This window comes from Megalopta genalis, unplaced genomic scaffold, assembly GCF_051020955.1.
Source record: "Megalopta genalis isolate 19385.01 unplaced genomic scaffold, iyMegGena1_principal scaffold0051, whole genome shotgun sequence".
Classification (NCBI taxonomy): domain Eukaryota; kingdom Metazoa; phylum Arthropoda; class Insecta; order Hymenoptera; family Halictidae; genus Megalopta; species Megalopta genalis.
Window position 1 is genome coordinate 372,501 of NW_027476120.1, and position 19,543 is coordinate 392,043.

Consider the following 19,543-nt stretch of genomic DNA (forward strand, 5'->3'; position numbering starts at 1 on the left):
CACGTGTGTGTCTTGGAAGGAAGATGGCCTACGCAACGCAGATCAAAGGCCTAATACGTGTAGTACACACGTCTGCCGTGTAAATCACGCACGAATGATCTGGTCGGGCCCAACTCTTCTCCACCACACCACATCCCAACTTTGTACATTTTTATATATTTTTGTGCGTTGGGGCACCTTCATAATCACAAACCCCAACAACACATATATCTCTCTCTCTTTGAAAGATTTGTTGTGGCCTACGCAACGCAGATCAAAGGCCTAATACGTGTAGTACACACGTCTGGCCGTGTAAATCACGCACGAATGATCTGGCGGGCTCAACAATATCTTTTTTTTTTATATGAATTCTTATCCACAAACTAATCGAATTCATTTTCTCTCCTCCTCTCCTCTCTCTTTGAGATATATTGGAACATTGTAATGATCCTTCCGCAGGTTCACCTACGGAAACCTTGTTACGACTTTTACTTCCTCTAAATAATCAAGTTTGGTCATCTTCCCGGCATCATCGGCAATGCCGAAACATTGCCGCGCACCAGTCCGAAGACCTCACTAAATCATTCAATCGGTAGTAGCGACGGGCGGTGTGTACAAAGGGCAGGGACGTAATCAACGCGAGCTTATGACTCGCGCTTACTGGGAATTCCTCGTTCATGGGGAATAATTGCAAGCCCCAATCCCTAGCACGAAGGAGGTTCAGCGGGTTACCCGGGCCTTTCGGCCAGGGAACACACGCTGATTCCTTCAGTGTAGCGCGCGTGCGGCCCAGAACATCTAAGGGCATCACAGACCTGTTATTGCTCAATCTCGTGCGGCTAGAAGCCGCCTGTCCCTCTAAGAAGATTTGTTTGTACGTTGGTAGTAAAAACCCCACCGGCAGAAGCCGAGAGCCTTCGAGATACCATAATTACGTCTATTTAGCAGGCTAGAGTCTCGTTCGTTATCGGAATTAACCAGACAAATCGCTCCACCAACTAAGAACGGCCATGCACCACCACCCACCGAATCAAGAAAGAGCTATCAATCTGTCAATCCTTCCGGTGTCCGGGCCTGGTGAGGTTTCCCGTGTTGAGTCAAATTAAGCCGCAGGCTCCACTCCTGGTGGTGCCCTTCCGTCAATTCCTTTAAGTTTCAGCTTTGCAACCATACTTCCCCCGGAACCCAAAAGCTTTGGTTTCCCGGAAGCTGCCCGCCGAGTCATCGTAGGAACTTCGGCGGATCGCTAGCTGGCATCGTTTATGGTTAGAACTAGGGCGGTATCTGATCGCCTTCGAACCTCTAACTTTCGTTCTTGATTAATGAAAACATTTTTGGCAAATGCTTTCGCTTCTGTCCGTCTTGCGACGATCCAAGAATTTCACCTCTAACGTCGCAATACGAATGCCCCCATCTGTCCCTATTAATCATTACCTCGGGGTTCCGAAAACCAACAAAATAGAACCGAGGTCCTATTCCATTATTCCATGCACACAGTATTCAGGCGAAGGTAGCCTGCTTTGAGCACTCTAATTTGTTCAAAGTAAACGTACCGGCCCACCTCGACACTCAGTGAAGAGCACCGCGATGGGATATTAGTTGGACCGCCCCGTGAAGAGCAAAGCCCACCGGTAGGACGTACCACATAATGCCAGTTAAACACCGCGAGCGATGAACCGACACATTACGGGGCCTCGGATGAGTCCCGTATCGTTATTTTTCGTCACTACCTCCCCGTGCCGGGAGTGGGTAATTTGCGCGCCTGCTGCCTTCCTTGGATGTGGTAGCCGTTTCTCAGGCTCCCTCTCCGGAATCGAACCCTGATTCCCCGTTACCCGTTACAACCATGGTAGGCGCAGAACCTACCATCGACAGTTGATAAGGCAGACATTTGAAAGATGCGTCGCCGGTGCTATAAGACCATGCGATCAGCACAAAGTTATTCAGAGTCACCAAAGCAAACGATGGACGAGTGTAAACACCCGCCACCGATTGGTTTTGATCTAATAAAAGCGTTCCTACCATCTCTGGTCGGAACTCTGTTTTGCATGTATTAGCTCTAGAATTACCACAGTTATCCAAGTAAATTTTAGTACGATCTAAGAAACCATAACTGATTTAATGAGCCATTCGCGGTTTCACCTTAATACGGCATGTACTGAGACATGCATGGCTTAATCTTTGAGACAAGCATATGACTACTGGCAGGATCAACCAGGGAACTATACAATATGTATATATAAAATGGACAAAATTTAAATCCTTTTCCATCGTCGCCTGTTTCATATATATATGTCAGGTCGACACACCACTTTTCTCTTTCAAATATGTACAAGTTTTGCCACATTCCGCGCTTGTAACATATCTTCTTTAACGCTCAATTTCTTTCATTTTTCTACCATACAGATATTTTACCGTACGCCCAAAAACGTACGTATTATATTTTTGTTCTATCATAAAATCACATTTTTCTACGTACGCCAGCTTCGTACGTTTCTATCTTTGCCTTCATAAAATCACAAGATAATTTTATCTTCAAGAGTCTCGCTATTAACATCTTGTAAGATAAATGTACGTCCCAGCTAAAACGTACAAATACTTCAAATTAAGTAATAATATATCATCGCTATTGACAAATTTTTAAGATCCAAGACACAGTTCTCTCTATATGTTTTAATATTTTTTATGTACTCAAATATATTCAAAGGAAAAAGTACATGGGTGATGCCATAGTCGTGGAAGCGCGTACGCTCACGCTGATCTTCTGACCGCCGGAAGCACGAAACCTCTGATCTGGGCAAAATCGGCAAGCCGAGGAAGAACGGACAGGACACATGCTGGACTGGCGAGAAAGCGTGTTCTTCCGCTCGCGCTAGGCATTTCGATTTCTGACACCTCTTGATTTAAAAAATCAGTTTTTTGATAGTTTTCTCTCTCCACTGGGCTATTCATTTTAGCCACAGTTTTCAATTGGTACGATTTGCTTCCAAATCTTACAGATGCATTTTAAAAAATTTTTCCATCGCTCGGACAGAAGAGTCGATTGCTCAGTGAGTACGAGTATACATACAAAGTGCATACGGGTAACCAACCCCGTAGGGCTTGCCACATATGGGCCATTCGGTCAAAGACACCGACCCGTGGCCACGCTGTGTGGAGAAAAGTCCGTAACGTAAACGGCACGAAACAGTCAGGACCGAAGCCCCGAAGGAGCTCTGAGACAGCTTCTCGACCGAGATCGTAGAATTGGCCCAAAACCCGCTCTGCTCCGTCCGCCTCGCACGGACCGTGTATCTCTTATAGATACCGAACGGCCGGCAAGGACGCCGGCGCCGCCGGCCGAATAGCACGCGCGCTTATGAGTGTAAACCGCCGCGGCAACAGACCGCCCGGCCGTGCTGTTGTAACATAGCGCGTGAACGAACGAAAAAAAAATTTATAGTAAACATTAAAATAAATTACATTACCGTAAACTAGACAAAAAATTACACATTTTTTCCCAATATGAAAATTTTCACAAACTTTTCAAAGTCCCATCGCATCGAGTAAACTTTTTTAATAACGCTTCCGCACGATTCTAAATGCTTAATCCATATGTGAAATCGTTCACTGATCACGAATATCGTATTTAAAAAAATTACAAAAATTTATTTTTCAAAATAATCAAAAAAAACCGAAAAATCACAAGAGTAAAGTACCATTATTTTAAACAATATGTCGTTCTAAATGCTTAATCCCTATGTAAAAAAGTTATCTAAGCAAGAATATGTAATTGAAAAAAATTAGAAAAATTTATTTTAGCCGTAAATCGAAAATAATGGGGACACCGGAGCTGTTCGAAGCGCCGAGACGCGCCGCGTACGGCCGAATATTTTCTAAGTCCCAACGTACCGATCAAGAGTAAAGTACCATTTTCCTACATTAGATTTCGTTCTAAATGCTTAATCCCTATGTAAAAACGTTAGTTAAGCAAGAATATCGTATTTTTAAAAAAATCTAATGATAGGATTTCCCAGAAAATTGAAAAAACCGAAAAATGTCAAGAGTAAAGTGCCATTTTCTGACATTAGATTTCGTTCTAAATGCTTAATCCCTATGTAGAAACGTTAGTTAAGCAAGAATATCGTATTTTTAAAAAAATCTAATGATAGGATTTTTCAGAAAATTGAAAAAACCGTAAAATGTCAAGAGTAAAGTGCCCTTATTTTAAACAATGTATCGTTCTAAATGCTTAATCCCTATGTAAAAAAGTTATTTTAGCAGGAATATGTTATTGAAAAAAATTAGAAAAATTTATTTTAGCCGTAAATCGAAAATAATGGGGACACCGGAGCTGTTCGAAGCGCCGAGCGCGCCGCGTACCCCCCCGTGTCCGCTACCTTGTCGTGGTGGGGGGGCTTCGTGCCCTAATGATCCTCAAGGCTGTGCCGGCGGGGATTTTATTCCCTGGCAGGTTCTACCTAGCCGGAGTGGCTTGAGGTGAGGGGCCAACTAAAGTCGGACACATACCGTAAACCTGTGGTCATGTTTTACAGGAACGGGGGTCTTGCCTTAACCGGCCGGACCGCGAGGATGACAACCTCTCTAAAAAATCCCTAGCCCCAAGCAGTGTTGCGCGGTGAAGAGGGCGTAGCTGGAGTAAGCGCCAGCTATGGTTGGTGGGTGCACCAATCGTTAGCGGACAACCCCGGGGTACCTGGCGACCCCCCGGGCGTATTAGCCTTCCCCGGGTATGGCGGCTCTACCCGGGGTGACCTCCTTTCCGACCACACTCGTGGGATGAATTATGGATTCTTCTTTTTCAAGTACAACCGGGGAGGGGGGAAACGAGCGTGAGGTGGAGGTGCGCGGGCCTATCGTGTGCCTCAAAAGATGTACAGAGCCGGTGTCGCGGAGGCATTCTGCAACACGCGGCGCAAAGAGGCCTGCGGAGGGCCTTGGCGACTGCGACGGGGGGGAGGAGTCGGACTTCTCCGTCTCCTCCCACCACTCGTCGCAGAGCGTCCCGGGCACCTCCACGAGGAAACGGGGCCGGCCACCGACGACCGGGCAATACGTTGGCCTCCAAGAGGCCAAACGGAGACAGGCTGAGGCTGAGAAAAGCCTCATAGCGGACATCTTCGACCCGGTTGCCCCGGGACCGAGGCCCGCGAGTTCGAGCGACCCACTCCCTGATGAGGTGGAGGTCGCTGCGGATTTCCGGGGCCGCCCGACGCGGGACGTTGCGGCCGCGGTAATGGAGTGCCTGGGCGATGTGGCCAGGATATCCAGTGCCGCGACGGGACTGAAGGCCAGCGCGGTGCGGTCCCTCCGGACGGCGGCCCTGAACAGCCGGGTGGGCGTAGCGGAGCTGGCAGTTCGGTCGGCTCCCAGCGCCACCCGGCTCTTAGAGGCCGAAAATGCCTCATTGAGGGAGCAGTTGGCGGAGTTACGGGCGGAGGTCGCCCGACTCCGTCAAGCGGTGGAGGCGGGGCCGGCTGTTGCCGGGATGGCTCCGCCGCTGCCCCCTGATGGGGGCAAGGGGTTGCTGCCGGTTATCGGCGCTCGGGGGCCCCAGTCACCTGGGCGAGGAGGGTCCTCGCCCCCACCCGCGGCTGTGCCAGCCGACTTGCTGGCACAGATCGGCTCCCTTATCGATGCCAAATTGGCATCGTTCAGAAGGGAGCTGGTCCCGCGGGTGCGAGGCCCGCGATCGGCGGCACCCGTGCCGCCAGCCCCACCCCTGCCGATGGACAGGAGGGGGGGAAAGAAAAAGGGTGGCAGTGGGGGAGCAACTGTGGTCGCTAAGGCGACACAAATGCAGCCCGCCCCCACTGTTGCGCCGCCCTCCACCACACCTCCAACTGAGGTGTGGTCAAAGGTAGTTGGCCGGAAGGCCAAAAGGGCGGCTGCCGCAGATAAACCTGCGGCAGCTGCCAAGGCTGCTTTGACCCAGAGGGCGGCGAGGCGGGTGGCACCGGCTGCTCCCAAAAGGGCTCCCCTGCCGCCACGTCCGCCCCGCACGGCTGCCGTTACTCTAACGGTACCGGCCGGCGGGGCGATGAGTTACGCCGAGGCGATGGCCACTGCCAGGTCCAAAATAGACCTGGCAGAACTTGGCATCGCCTCGCTGAAGCCCAGGAGAGCGGTGACGGGGGCAATAATTTTGGAGGTCCCCGGAGCCGATGGAGCAGCCAAGGCCACTGCCCTGGCCTCTAAGATGGCTGACGCGCTGGCAGGGACCGGCGTGAAGGTCGCGCGCCCAATCAAAAAGGCCGACCTTAGGGTGCGCGGCCTGGTCGACTCGACCACGCCGGTGGAGGTCGCCGCAGCTGTCGCCCGTGTGGGAGGGTGCGACCGGGGGGATGTGAAGACCGGCGAAATCCGGTCTTCCCCCTCTGGTTTGGGCACCCTCTGGGTCCAGTGCCCTGCCGCGGCCGCACGTAAAGTCGCGGTCGCCGGCAAACTGACGGTGGGCTGGACCCAGGCGACGGTGGAGGCCCTCAGCGCCCGGCCCTTGCAGTGCTACCGCTGCTTTGGCTTAGGCCACACGAGGCAGCGGTGCACTGCGGCCGAGGATCGGTCCGGCTGCTGTTTCGGGTGCGGCAGTCAGGACCATAAGGTGGCTGGCTGCACAGAAAAGCCAAAGTGCCCGCTTTGCGCGGGTGCTGGCAAGCCGGCCGGCCACCGCCTCGGCAGCCGGGCGTGCCCTGCCAGCGCGAGACGCGGCAGAGGAAGCAGGGGGAGGAGAACCACGACGGCCAAGGCGGCAGCCGCCGTGGCAGCTCCTAAAACAAAGGATCCGGCACCCAAGGATGCCACCGTCGCGCCCGCGGGGGCGGTTGGGGCTGATAAAACCCCAGACGCCACCGCTCCCGCGGCAGCGATGGAGATTGAGGCGCCGGAGTAATGGGGCCTACTGGCCCTATTATTCAGGCCAACCTGAACCGCTCGGTCAGGGCACAAGACCTTTTTGTGCAATTCCTGGCCGAGCGGGGTGCCGGGTTGGCCGTAGCGGCGGAGCCGTACCGGGTCCCCGACCATCCACATTGGATGGGGGACTTGGACGGCTCCGTCGTTATAATATGGGCAGGCCGGCCGGGGTCCCCGGCGTGCTCCGTTATCGAGCGCGGCCGGGGATACCTGGCCGTTGACTGGGGCGGCACCGTGGTTGTGGCGATCTACGCACCTCCGAGGTGGTCCCTCGTGGAGTATGAACAGTATCTGGACGTGGTGGGGAGATGCGTCTCTCGCTGCCAGCCGCGTCCGGTGCTGGTCCTGGGGGACTTCAACGCCAAGTCTTCAGCTTGGGGTTCCCCCAGGACGGACCCGAGGGGCCGGGAGGTGCTTGATTGGGCGGCGGGACTCGGACTCTGTCTTCTAAACACGGGCTCGGTCCATACGTGCGTGCGGTATAACGGGGGGTCCATCGTTGACCTGTCATGGGCAACGCCCCCGGCCGTGCGCCGTATTACGGGGTGGAGGGTGGCGGAGGAGGTCGAGACGCTGTCCGACCACAGATACATTGTTCTCGGCCTCTCCGCCGCCCCATCGACGCCCCGACGTCGCCCCGCTGATGAGGGATCGCCTCAGCCACGGTGGGCGCTGAAGCGCCTCGACCAGGACGCTCTGATGGCGGCAGCCCACGTCGTGGCCTGGCCGGCAACACCGGCCGGGCCAGTCGACGGGACAAGGGAGGCCCATTGGTTCCGGGGCGCAATGACGTCGATTTGCGACGTCGCCATGCCCCGGGCCAGGGTCTTCCCGAGGAAGGCGGTGTACTGGTGGTCGCGCGCGATAGCGGATTTACGCACAGAGTGCATCCGCGCGCGACGCCAGTACGCCCGCGCCCGTCGACGACGACGTTCCGACGTGGAGCTGGCTATCCGGCTGTATGGGCGATACAGGGAGAAGGTGGTCGCCCTGCAGCTGGCCATCAGGCAGGCGAAGAGCCAGGCCTGGCGCGACTTTCTCGGGTCTCTGAACCGAGATCCGTGGGGGCGCCCATACAAAATGGCGATGGGACGTTTACGTCCCTGGGCGCCCCCTCTGACGGAAAGCCTGGATCCGGGGATGCTCGGACGGGTCGTGGACGCGCTATTCCCCGTCAGCGGGGAGGCGTCCCGGCCCGTCCCTCAGCTAGAGGGACATGAGTGGTCCCCGGATCTGGAGGTCGCGCCGGAGGAAATGGCCGGGGTAGTCAAATGGCTTCGGGGCAAGAATACTGCCCCGGGGCCGGACGGTATCCCCGGCCGGGTCTGGTTGCTTGCCATGAGCGTCCTGGGCGGGAGGCTCAGAAGCCTCTTCTCCGGGCTCCTGAGGTCCGGGGTGTTCCCGGACCTCTGGAGGAGAAGTCGGATGGTCCTCTTAAAGAAGGATGGGAGGCCTGCGGATTCTCCCTCCGCGTACCGGCCCATTTGCCTCCTGGACGAGGTGGGCAAGATCTTTGAAAAGATCATTGCTGCCCGCCTCGCCAGGCACCTGTCCCGCGTTGGCCCCGATCTGGCGGACTGCCAGTTCGGCTTCCGGGAGGGGCGATCGACGGTCGACGCAATCGACCGTCTAAAGTCCCTCTCGGACAATGCCGTGGCACGGGGCGGGGTGTGTTTGGCGGTGTCGATCGACATCGTCAATGCATTTAACACCCTGCCCTGGTCCGCCATTAGGGAGGCCCTGGTTGAACACCAGGTGCCTCCCTATCTGAGGCGGGTGATCGGGGCCTACCTGCGGGACAGGTGGGTGGAATACCCGGGCCGGTACGGGACGATACGGAGGGAAGTGGACTGCGGGGTCCCACAGGGGTCCGTGTTAGGACCACTCCTGTGGGACCTGGGATATAACGCAGTCCTGAGGGCCTCCCTGCCCGACGGTGCCACTGTCGTCTGCTATGCGGACGACACGTTAGTGGTCACCGTCGGGGACACCTTCGAGAGGACCATCCGACGAGCGGAGGTTGCGGTGGCGGCCGTCGTCGCGAAGATCCACGATCTGGGGCTGAAGATGGCCCCGGAGAAGGCCGAGGCCGTCTGGTTTGGACGGCCTCGGTCGCGGCCACCGGCCGGATCGTGGATCTGGGTTGGAGGAGCCTGCGTCGAGGTGAAGTCCGAGATCAAGTATCTCGGACTGATCCTCGACAGCCACTGGAGATTCGGGGCGCATTTCGGCCGCCTCGTCCCCCGAGTTGAGAGGGCGGCGGCCTCGCTCGGCCGCCTGTTGCCCAATCTCGGGGGACCGGATAACATGGTGCGTCGCCTATACCTGGGCGTGGTGCGGTCCATGGCCTTGTACGGCGCCCCGATCTGGGGGCCGTCCGCGAGGGCAAGCCGGCGCATCACTTTGTTGTTGCGCCGGCTTCAGAGGCAAATGGCCCTTCGCCTCATACGGGGTTACCGCACCGCGTCTACCGTGGCGGCGCTTGCTCTGGCGGGAGAAATTCCCTTCGAGCTGCAGGCGGCGATGCGCGCCTATGTCTATAGGCGCATATGCATCGCTGGCCGGGCTCGGGGGGACCCGCCGGAGCGGGAGGCGGTCGACGGCTTCGAACTCCAGGCCCGGGGACTAGCGCTCGCCAGATGGCATGCGGAGCTTTGTTCCCATGCCGGCGAGCGCGTCCCTGGGGCTCTCCTGCCACACTTCACCTCGTGGCGGGAGAGGCGGTTTGGCAGGCTCACCTACCGTGCGACGCAGGTGTTCACCGGGCATGGCTGCTTCGGTGTGTACCTGTGTCGCATCGGTCGGGAAGCGACGACGGTGTGCCACCACTGTGGCGCGGAGGAGGACTCGGCGCAGCATACACTGGAGGTATGCCCCGCCTTTTCAGTGCTGCGCCGAGTCCTAAGACGGGAAGTTGGTCGCGACCTCGCTCTCTCCAGCTTAGTTGGGGCCATGCTGGAGAGCCCAAGAAAATGGGCGGCAGCCATCGCCTTCTGCGAAGAGGTGATGCTGCAGAAGGAGGCTGCCGAGCGGGGTCGCCGTGAGCGGGGGGTGCGGCGTGTGCGCCCACGCCTAGAGCCCCCCTCCCCGAGCAGATGAGAATAGGCGGGCGGCGGGTGTACCAGATTACTGGTTTAATTGCCCGCCGCCCGCCAACCCCCCCCCCCCAACTGAAGCTGTCCTCCCCAAAGTGGGAGTGACGAGGCGGTGTGGGGTGCGGTCCCCCGCACCGCCGAAGCAAGATGATTCATGGGGGGAGTATAAATCTCCGCCCCGGGACGCGGCCGGCCATCGCCATTCCATCCTGGTGGCCGGCCAGGCGAGGGGGAGCCGCGGTTGTGTTCTGTAAGAGTTCCCGTGGCTCCCCCGCTACTCGCCAGCGCCCTAGGCCGCCGTGGGGGTTTTAGCGGGTCAAAACCCGCACTACCCCCGCCCCGCCCCTCGGGCGGGACGGGGGTGTCTGACCAGCAGATTTCCCCCACGTTAAACAAAAAAAAAAAAAAAAAAAAAAAAAAAAAAAAAAAAAAAGCGCGCCGCGTACGCCCGAATATTTTCAAAGTCCCAACGTACCGATCAAGAGTAAAGTACCATTTTCCTACATTAGATTTCGTTCTAAATGCTTAATCCCTATGTAAAAACGTTAGTTAAGCAAGAATATCGTATTTTTAAAAAAATCTAATGATAGGATTTCCCAGAAAATTGAAAAAACCGAAAAATGTCAAGAGTAAAGTGCCATTTTCTGACATTAGATTTCGTTCTAAATGCTTAATCCCTATGTAGAAACGTTAGTTAAGCAAGAATATCGTATTTTTAAAAAAATCTAATGATAGGATTTTTCAGAAAATTGAAAAAACCGTAAAATGTCAAGAGTAAAGTGCCCTTATTTTAAACAATGTATCGTTCTAAATGCTTAATCCCTATGTAAAAAAGTTATTTTAGCAGGAATATGTTATTGAAAAAAATTAGAAAAATTTATTTTAGCCGTAAATCGAAAATAATGGGGACACCGGAGCTGTTCGAAGCGCCGAGCGCGCCGCGTACGCCCGAATATTTTCAAAGTCCCAACGTACCGATCAAGAGTAAAGTACCATTTTCCTACATTAGATTTCGTTCTAAATGCTTAATCCCTATGTAAAAACGTTAGTTAAGCAAGAATATCGTATTTTTAAAAAAATCTAATGATAGGATTTCCCAGAAAATTGAAAAAACCGAAAAATGTCAAGAGTAAAGTGCCATTTTCTGACATTAGATTTCGTTCTAAATGCTTAATCCCTATGTAGAAACGTTAGTTAAGCAAGAATATCGTATTTTTAAAAAAATCTAATGATAGGATTTTTCAGAAAATTGAAAAAACCGTAAAATGTCAAGAGTAAAGTGCCCTTATTTTAAACAATGTATCGTTCTAAATGCTTAATCCCTATGTAAAAAAGTTATTTAAGCAGGAATATGTTATTGAAAAAAATTAGAAAAATTTATTTTAGCCGTAAATCGAAAATAATGGATCGAGCGAATCGGTCGATTGCGCCGAGACGCGCTATGATGCAACAGACGAGCGATTGGAACCCCCGAATATTTTCAAAGTCCCAACGTACCGATCAAGAGTAAAGTACCATTTTCCTACATTAGATTTCGTTCTAAATGCTTAATCCCTATGTAGAAACGTTAGTTAAGCAAGAATATCGTATTTTTAAAAAAATCTAATGATAGGATTTTTCAGAAAATTGAAAAAACCGTAAAATGTCAAGAGTAAAGTGCCCTTATTTTAAACAATGTATCGTTCTAAATGCTTAATCCCTATGTAAAAAAGTTATTTTAGCAGGAATATGTTATTGAAAAAAATTAGAAAAATTTATTTTAGCCGTAAATCGAAAATAATGGGGACACCGGAGCTGTTCGAAGCGCCGAGCGCGCCACGTACGCCCGAATATTTTCAAAGTCCCAACGTACCGATCAAGAGTAAAGTACCATTTTCCTACATTAGATTTCGTTCTAAATGCTTAATCCCTATGTAAAAACGTTAGTTAAGCAAGAATATCGTATTTTTAAAAAAATCTAATGATAGGATTTTCCAGAAAATTGAAAAAACCGAAAAATGTCAAGAGTAAAGTGCCATTTTCTGACATTAGATTTCGTTCTAAATGCTTAATCCCTATGTAGAAACGTTAGTTAAGCAAGAATATCGTATTTTTAAAAAAATCTAATGATAGGATTTTTCAGAAAATTGAAAAAACCGTAAAATGTCAAGAGTAAAGTGCCCTTATTTTAAACAATGTATCGTTCTAAATGCTTAATCCCTATGTAAAAAAGTTATTTTAGCAGGAATATGTTATTGAAAAAAATTAGAAAAATTTATTTTAGCCGTAAATCGAAAATAATGGGGACACCGGAGCTGTTCGAAGCGCCGAGCGCGCCGCGTACGCCCGAATATTTTCAAAGTCCCAACGTACCGATCAAGAGTAAAGTACCATTTTCCTACATTAGATTTCGTTCTAAATGCTTAATCCCTATGTAAAAACGTTAGTTAAGCAAGAATATCGTATTTTTAAAAAAATCTAATGATAGGATTTTCCAGAAAATTGAAAAAACCGAAAAATGTCAAGAGTAAAGTGCCATTTTCTGACATTAGATTTCGTTCTAAATGCTTAATCCCTATGTAGAAACGTTAGTTAAGCAAGAATATCGTATTTTTAAAAAAATCTAATGATAGGATTTTTCAGAAAATTGAAAAAACCGTAAAATGTCAAGAGTAAAGTGCCCTTACTTTAAACAATGTATCGTTCTAAATGCTTAATCCCTATGTAAAAAAGTTATTTAAGCAGGAATATGTTATTGAAAAAAATTAGAAAAATTTATTTTAGCCGTAAATCGAAAATAATGGATCGAGCGAATCGGTCGATTGCGCCGAGACGCGCTATGATGCAACAGACGAGCGATTGGAACGCCCGAATATTTTCAAAGTCCCAACGTACCGATCAAGAGTAAAGTACCATTTTCCTACATTAGATTTCGTTCTAAATGCTTAATCCCTATGTAAAAACGTTAGTTAAGCAAGAATATCGTATTTTTAAAAAAATCTAATGATAGGATTTTCCAGAAAATTGAAAAAACCGAAAAATGTCAAGAGTAAAGTGCCATTTTCTGACATTAGATTTCGTTCTAAATGCTTAATCCCTATGTAGAAACGTTAGTTAAGCAAGAATATCGTATTTTTAAAAAAATCTAATGATAGGATTTTTCAGAAAATTGAAAAAACCGTAAAATGTCAAGAGTAAAGTGCCCTTATTTTAAACAATGTATCGTTCTAAATGCTTAATCCCTATGTAAAAAAGTTATTTTAGCAGGAATATGTTATTGAAAAAAATTAGAAAAATTTATTTTAGCCGTAAATCGAAAATAATGGGGACACCGGAGCTGTTCGAAGCGCCGAGCGCGCCACGTACGCCCGAATATTTTCAAAGTCCCAACGTACCGATCAAGAGTAAAGTACCATTTTCCTACATTAGATTTCGTTCTAAATGCTTAATCCCTATGTAAAAACGTTAGTTAAGCAAGAATATCGTATTTTTAAAAAAATCTAATGATAGGATTTTCCAGAAAATTGAAAAAACCGAAAAATGTCAAGAGTAAAGTGCCATTTTCTGACATTAGATTTCGTTCTAAATGCTTAATCCCTATGTAGAAACGTTAGTTAAGCAAGAATATCGTATTTTTAAAAAAATCTAATGATAGGATTTTTCAGAAAATTGAAAAAACCGTAAAATGTCAAGAGTAAAGTGCCCTTATTTTAAACAATGTATCGTTCTAAATGCTTAATCCCTATGTAAAAAAGTTATTTTAGCAGGAATATGTTATTGAAAAAAATTAGAAAAATTTATTTTAGCCGTAAATCGAAAATAATGGATCGAGCGAATCGGTCGATTGCGCCGAGACGCGCTATGATGCAACAGACGAGCGATTGGAACGCCCGAATATTTTCAAAGTCCCAACGTACCGATCAAGAGTAAAGTACCATTTTCCTACATTAGATTTCGTTCTAAATGCTTAATCCCTATGTAAAAACGTTAGTTAAGCAAGAATATCGTATTTTTAAAAAAATCTAATGATAGGATTTCCCAGAAAATTGAAAAAACCGAAAAATGTCAAGAGTAAAGTGCCATTTTCTGACATTAGATTTCGTTCTAAATGCTTAATCCCTATGTAGAAACGTTAGTTAAGCAAGAATATCGTATTTTTAAAAAAATCTAATGATAGGATTTTTCAGAAAATTGAAAAAACCGTAAAATGTCAAGAGTAAAGTGCCCTTATTTTAAACAATGTATCGTTCTAAATGCTTAATCCCTATGTAAAAAAGTTATTTAAGCAGGAATATGTTATTGAAAAAAATTAGAAAAATTTATTTTAGCCGTAAATCGAAAATAATGGATCGAGCGAATCGGTCGATTGCGCCGAGACGCGCTATGATGCAACAGACGAGCGATTGGAACGCCCGAATATTTTCAAAGTCCCAACGTACCGATCAAGAGTAAAGTACCATTTTCCTACATTAGATTTCGTTCTAAATGCTTAATCCCTATGTAAAAACGTTAGTTAAGCAAGAATATCGTATTTTTAAAAAAATCTAATGATAGGATTTTCCAGAAAATTGAAAAAACCGAAAAATGTCAAGAGTAAAGTGCAAATTTCTGACATTAGATTTCGTTCTAAATGCTTAATCCCTATGTAGAAACGTTAGTTAAGCAAGAATATCGTATTTTTAAAAAAATCTAATGATAGGATTTTTCAGAAAATTGAAAAAACCGTAAAATGTCAAGAGTAAAGTGCCCTTATTTTAAACAATGTATCGTTCTAAATGCTTAATCCCTATGTAAAAAAGTTATTTTAGCAGGAATATGTCATTGAAAAAAATTAGAAAAATTTATTTTAGCCGTAAATCGAAAATAATGGGGACACCGGAGCTGTTCGAAGCGCCGAGCGCGCCGCGTACGCCCGAATATTTTCAAAGTCCCAACGTACCGATCAAGAGTAAAGTACCATTTTCCTACATTAGATTTCGTTCTAAATGCTTAATCCCTATGTAAAAACGTTAGTTAAGCAAGAATATCGTATTTTTAAAAAAATCTAATGATAGGATTTTCCAGAAAATTGAAAAAACCGAAAAATGTCAAGAGTAAAGTGCCATTTTCTGACATTAGATTTCGTTCTAAATGCTTAATCCCTATGTAGAAACGTTAGTTAAGCAAGAATATCGTATTTTTAAAAAAATCTAATGATAGGATTTTTCAGAAAATTGAAAAAACCGTAAAATGTCAAGAGTAAAGTGCCCTTATTTTAAACAATGTATCGTTCTAAATGCTTAATCCCTATGTAAAAAAGTTATTTTAGCAGGAATATGTTATTGAAAAAAATTAGAAAAATTTATTTTAGCCGTAAATCGAAAATAATGGGGACACCGGAGCTGTTCGAAGCGCCGAGCGCGCCGCGTACGCCCGAATATTTTCAAAGTCCCAACGTACCGATCAAGAGTAAAGTACCATTTTCCTACATTAGATTTCGTTCTAAATGCTTAATCCCTATGTAAAAACGTTAGTTAAGCAAGAATATCGTATTTTTAAAAAAATCTAATGATAGGATTTTCCAGAAAATTGAAAAAACCGAAAAATGTCAAGAGTAAAGTGCCATTTTCTGACATTAGATTTCGTTCTAAATGCTTAATCCCTATGTAGAAACGTTAGTTAAGCAAGAATATCGTATTTTTAAAAAAATCTAATGATAGGATTTTTCAGAAAATTGAAAAAACCGTAAAATGTCAAGAGTAAAGTGCCCTTATTTTAAACAATGTATCGTTCTAAATGCTTAATCCCTATGTAAAAAAGTTATTTTAGCAGGAATATGTTATTGAAAAAAATTAGAAAAATTTATTTTAGCCGTAAATCGAAAATAATGGGGACACCGGAGCTGTTCGAAGCGCCGAGCGCGCCACGTACGCCCGAATATTTTCAAAGTCCCAACGTACCGATCAAGAGTAAAGTACCATTTTCCTACATTAGATTTCGTTCTAAATGCTTAATCCCTATGTAAAAACGTTAGTTAAGCAAGAATATCGTATTTTTAAAAAAATCTAATGATAGGATTTTCCAGAAAATTGAAAAAACCGAAAAATGTCAAGAGTAAAGTGCCATTTTCTGACATTAGATTTCGTTCTAAATGCTTAATCCCTATGTAGAAACGTTAGTTAAGCAAGAATATCGTATTTTTAAAAAAATCTAATGATAGGATTTTTCAGAAAATTGAAAAAACCGTAAAATGTCAAGAGTAAAGTGCCCTTATTTTAAACAATGTATCGTTCTAAATGCTTAATCCCTATGTAAAAAAGTTATTTTAGCAGGAATATGTTATTGAAAAAAATTAGAAAAATTTATTTTAGCCGTAAATCGAAAATAATGGGGACACCGGAGCTGTTCGAAGCGCCGAGCGCGCCGCGTACGCCCGAATATTTTCAAAGTCCCAACGTACCGATCAAGAGTAAAGTACCATTTTCCTACATTAGATTTCGTTCTAAATGCTTAATCCCTATGTAAAAACGTTAGTTAAGCAAGAATATCGTATTTTTAAAAAAATCTAATGATAGGATTTTCCAGAAAATTGAAAAAACCGAAAAATGTCAAGAGTAAAGTGCCATTTTCTGACATTAGATTTCGTTCTAAATGCTTAATCCCTATGTAGAAACGTTAGTTAAGCAAGAATATCGTATTTTTAAAAAAATCTAATGATAGGATTTTTCAGAAAATTGAAAAAACCGTAAAATGTCAAGAGTAAAGTGCCCTTATTTTAAACAATGTATCGTTCTAAATGCTTAATCCCTATGTAAAAAAGTTATTTAAGCAGGAATATGTTATTGAAAAAAATTAGAAAAATTTATTTTAGCCGTAAATCGAAAATAATGGATCGAGCGAATCGGTCGATTGCGCCGAGACGCGCTATGATGCAACAGACGAGCGATTGGAACGCCCGAATATTTTCAAAGTCCCAACGTACCGATCAAGAGTAAAGTACCATTTTCCTACATTAGATTTCGTTCTAAATGCTTAATCCCTATGTAAAAACGTTAGTTAAGCAAGAATATCGTATTTTTAAAAAAATCTAATGATAGGATTTCCCAGAAAATTGAAAAAACCGAAAAATGTCAAGAGTAAAGTGCCATTTTCTGACATTAGATTTCGTTCTAAATGCTTAATCCCTATGTAGAAACGTTAGTTAAGCAAGAATATCGTATTTTTAAAAAAATCTAATGATAGGATTTTTCAGAAAATTGAAAAAACCGTAAAATGTCAAGAGTAAAGTGCCCTTATTTTAAACAATGTATCGTTCTAAATGCTTAATCCCTATGTAAAAAAGTTATTTAAGCAGGAATATGTTATTGAAAAAAATTAGAAAAATTTATTTTAGCCGTAAATCGAAAATAATGGATCGAGCGAATCGGTCGATTGCGCCGAGACGCGCTATGATGCAACAGACGAGCGATTGGAACGCCCGAATATTTTCAAAGTCCCAACGTACCGATCAAGAGTAAAGTACCATTTTCCTACATTAGATTTCGTTCTAAATGCTTAATCCCTATGTAAAAACGTTAGTTAAGCAAGAATATCGTATTTTTAAAAAAATCTAATGATAGGATTTTCCAGAAAATTGAAAAAACCGAAAAATGTCAAGAGTAAAGTGCCATTTTCTGACATTAGATTTCGTTCTAAATGCTTAATCCCTATGTAGAAACGTTAGTTAAGCAAGAATATCGTATTTTTAAAAAAATCTAATGATAGGATTTTTCAGAAAATTGAAAAAACCGTAAAATGTCAAGAGTAAAGTGCCCTTATTTTAAACAATGTATCGTTCTAAATGCTTAATCCCTATGTAAAAAAGTTATTTTAGCAGGAATATGTTATTGAAAAAAATTAGAAAAATTTATTTTAGCCGTAAATCGAAAATAATGGGGACACCGGAGCTGTTCGAAGCGCCGAGCGCGCCGCGTACGCCCGAATATTTTCAAAGTCCCAACGTACCGATCAAGAGTAAAGTACCATTTTCCTACATTAGATTTCGTTCTAAATGCTTAATCCCTATGTAAAAACGTTAGTTAAGCAAGAATATCGTATTTTTAAAAAAATCTAATGATAGGATTTTCCAGAAAATTGAAAAAACCGAAAAATGTCAAGAGTAAAGTGCCATTTTCTGACATTAGATTTCGTTCTAAATGCTTAATCCCTATGTAGAAACGTTAGTTAAGCAAGAATATCGTATTTTTAAAAAAATCTAATGATAGGATTTTTCAGAAAATTGAAAAAACCGTAAAATGTCAAGAGTAAAGTGCCCTTATTTTAAACAATGTATCGTTATAAATGCTTAATCCCTATGTAAAAAAGTTATTTAAGCAGGAATATGTTATTGAAAAAAATTAGAAAAATTTATTTTAGCCGTAAATCGAAAATAATGGATCGAGCGAATCGGTCGATTGCGCCGAGACGCGCTATGATGCAACAGACGAGCGATTGGAACGCCCGAATATTTTCAAAGTCCCAACGTACCGATCAAGAGTAAAGTACCATTTTCCTACATTAGATTTCGTTCTAAATGCTTAATCCCTATGTAAAAACGTTAGTTAAGCAAGAATATCGTATTTTTAAAAAAATCTAATGATAGGATTTCCCAGAAAATTGAAAAAACCGAAAAATGTCAAGAGTAAAGTGCCATTTTCTGACATTAGATTTCGTTCTAAATGCTTAATCCCTATGTAGAAACGTTAGTTAAGCAAGAATATCGTATTTTTAAAAAAATCTAATGATAGGATTTTTCAGAAAATTGAAAAAACCGTAAAATGTCAAGAGTAAAGTGCCCTTATTTTAAACAATGTATCGTTCTAAATGCTTAATCCCTATGTAAAAAAGTTATTTAAGCAGGAATATGTTATTGAAAAAAATTAGAAAAATTTATTTTAGCCGTAAATCGAAAATAATGGATCGAGCGAATCGGTCGATTGCGCCGAGACGCGCTATGATGCAACAGACGAGCGATTGGAACGCCCGAATATTTTCAAAGTCCCAACGTACCGATCAAGAGTAAAGTACCATTTTCCTACATTAGATTTCGTTCTAAATGCTTAATCCCTATGTAAAAACGTTAGTTAAGCAAGAATATCGTATTTTTAAAAAAATCTAATGATAGGATTTTCCAGAAAATTGAAAAAACCGAAAAATGTCAAGAGTAAAGTGCCATTTTCTGACATTAGATTTCGTTCTAAATGCTTAATCCCTATGTAGAAACGTTAGTTAAGCAAGAATATCGTATTTTTAAAAAAATCTAATGATAGGATTTTTCAGAAAATTGAAAAAACCGTAAAATGTCAAGAGTAAAGTGCCCTTATTTTAAACAATGTATCGTTCTAAATGCTTAATCCCTATGTAAAAAAGTTATTTTAGCAGGAATATGTTATTGAAAAAAATTAGAAAAATTTATTTTAGCCGTAAATCGAAAATAATGGGGACACCGGAGCTGTTCGAAGCGCCGAGCGCGCCGCGTACGCCCGAATATTTTCAAAGTCCCAACGTACCGATCAAGAGTAAAGTACCATTTTCCTACATTAGATTTCGTTCTAAATGCT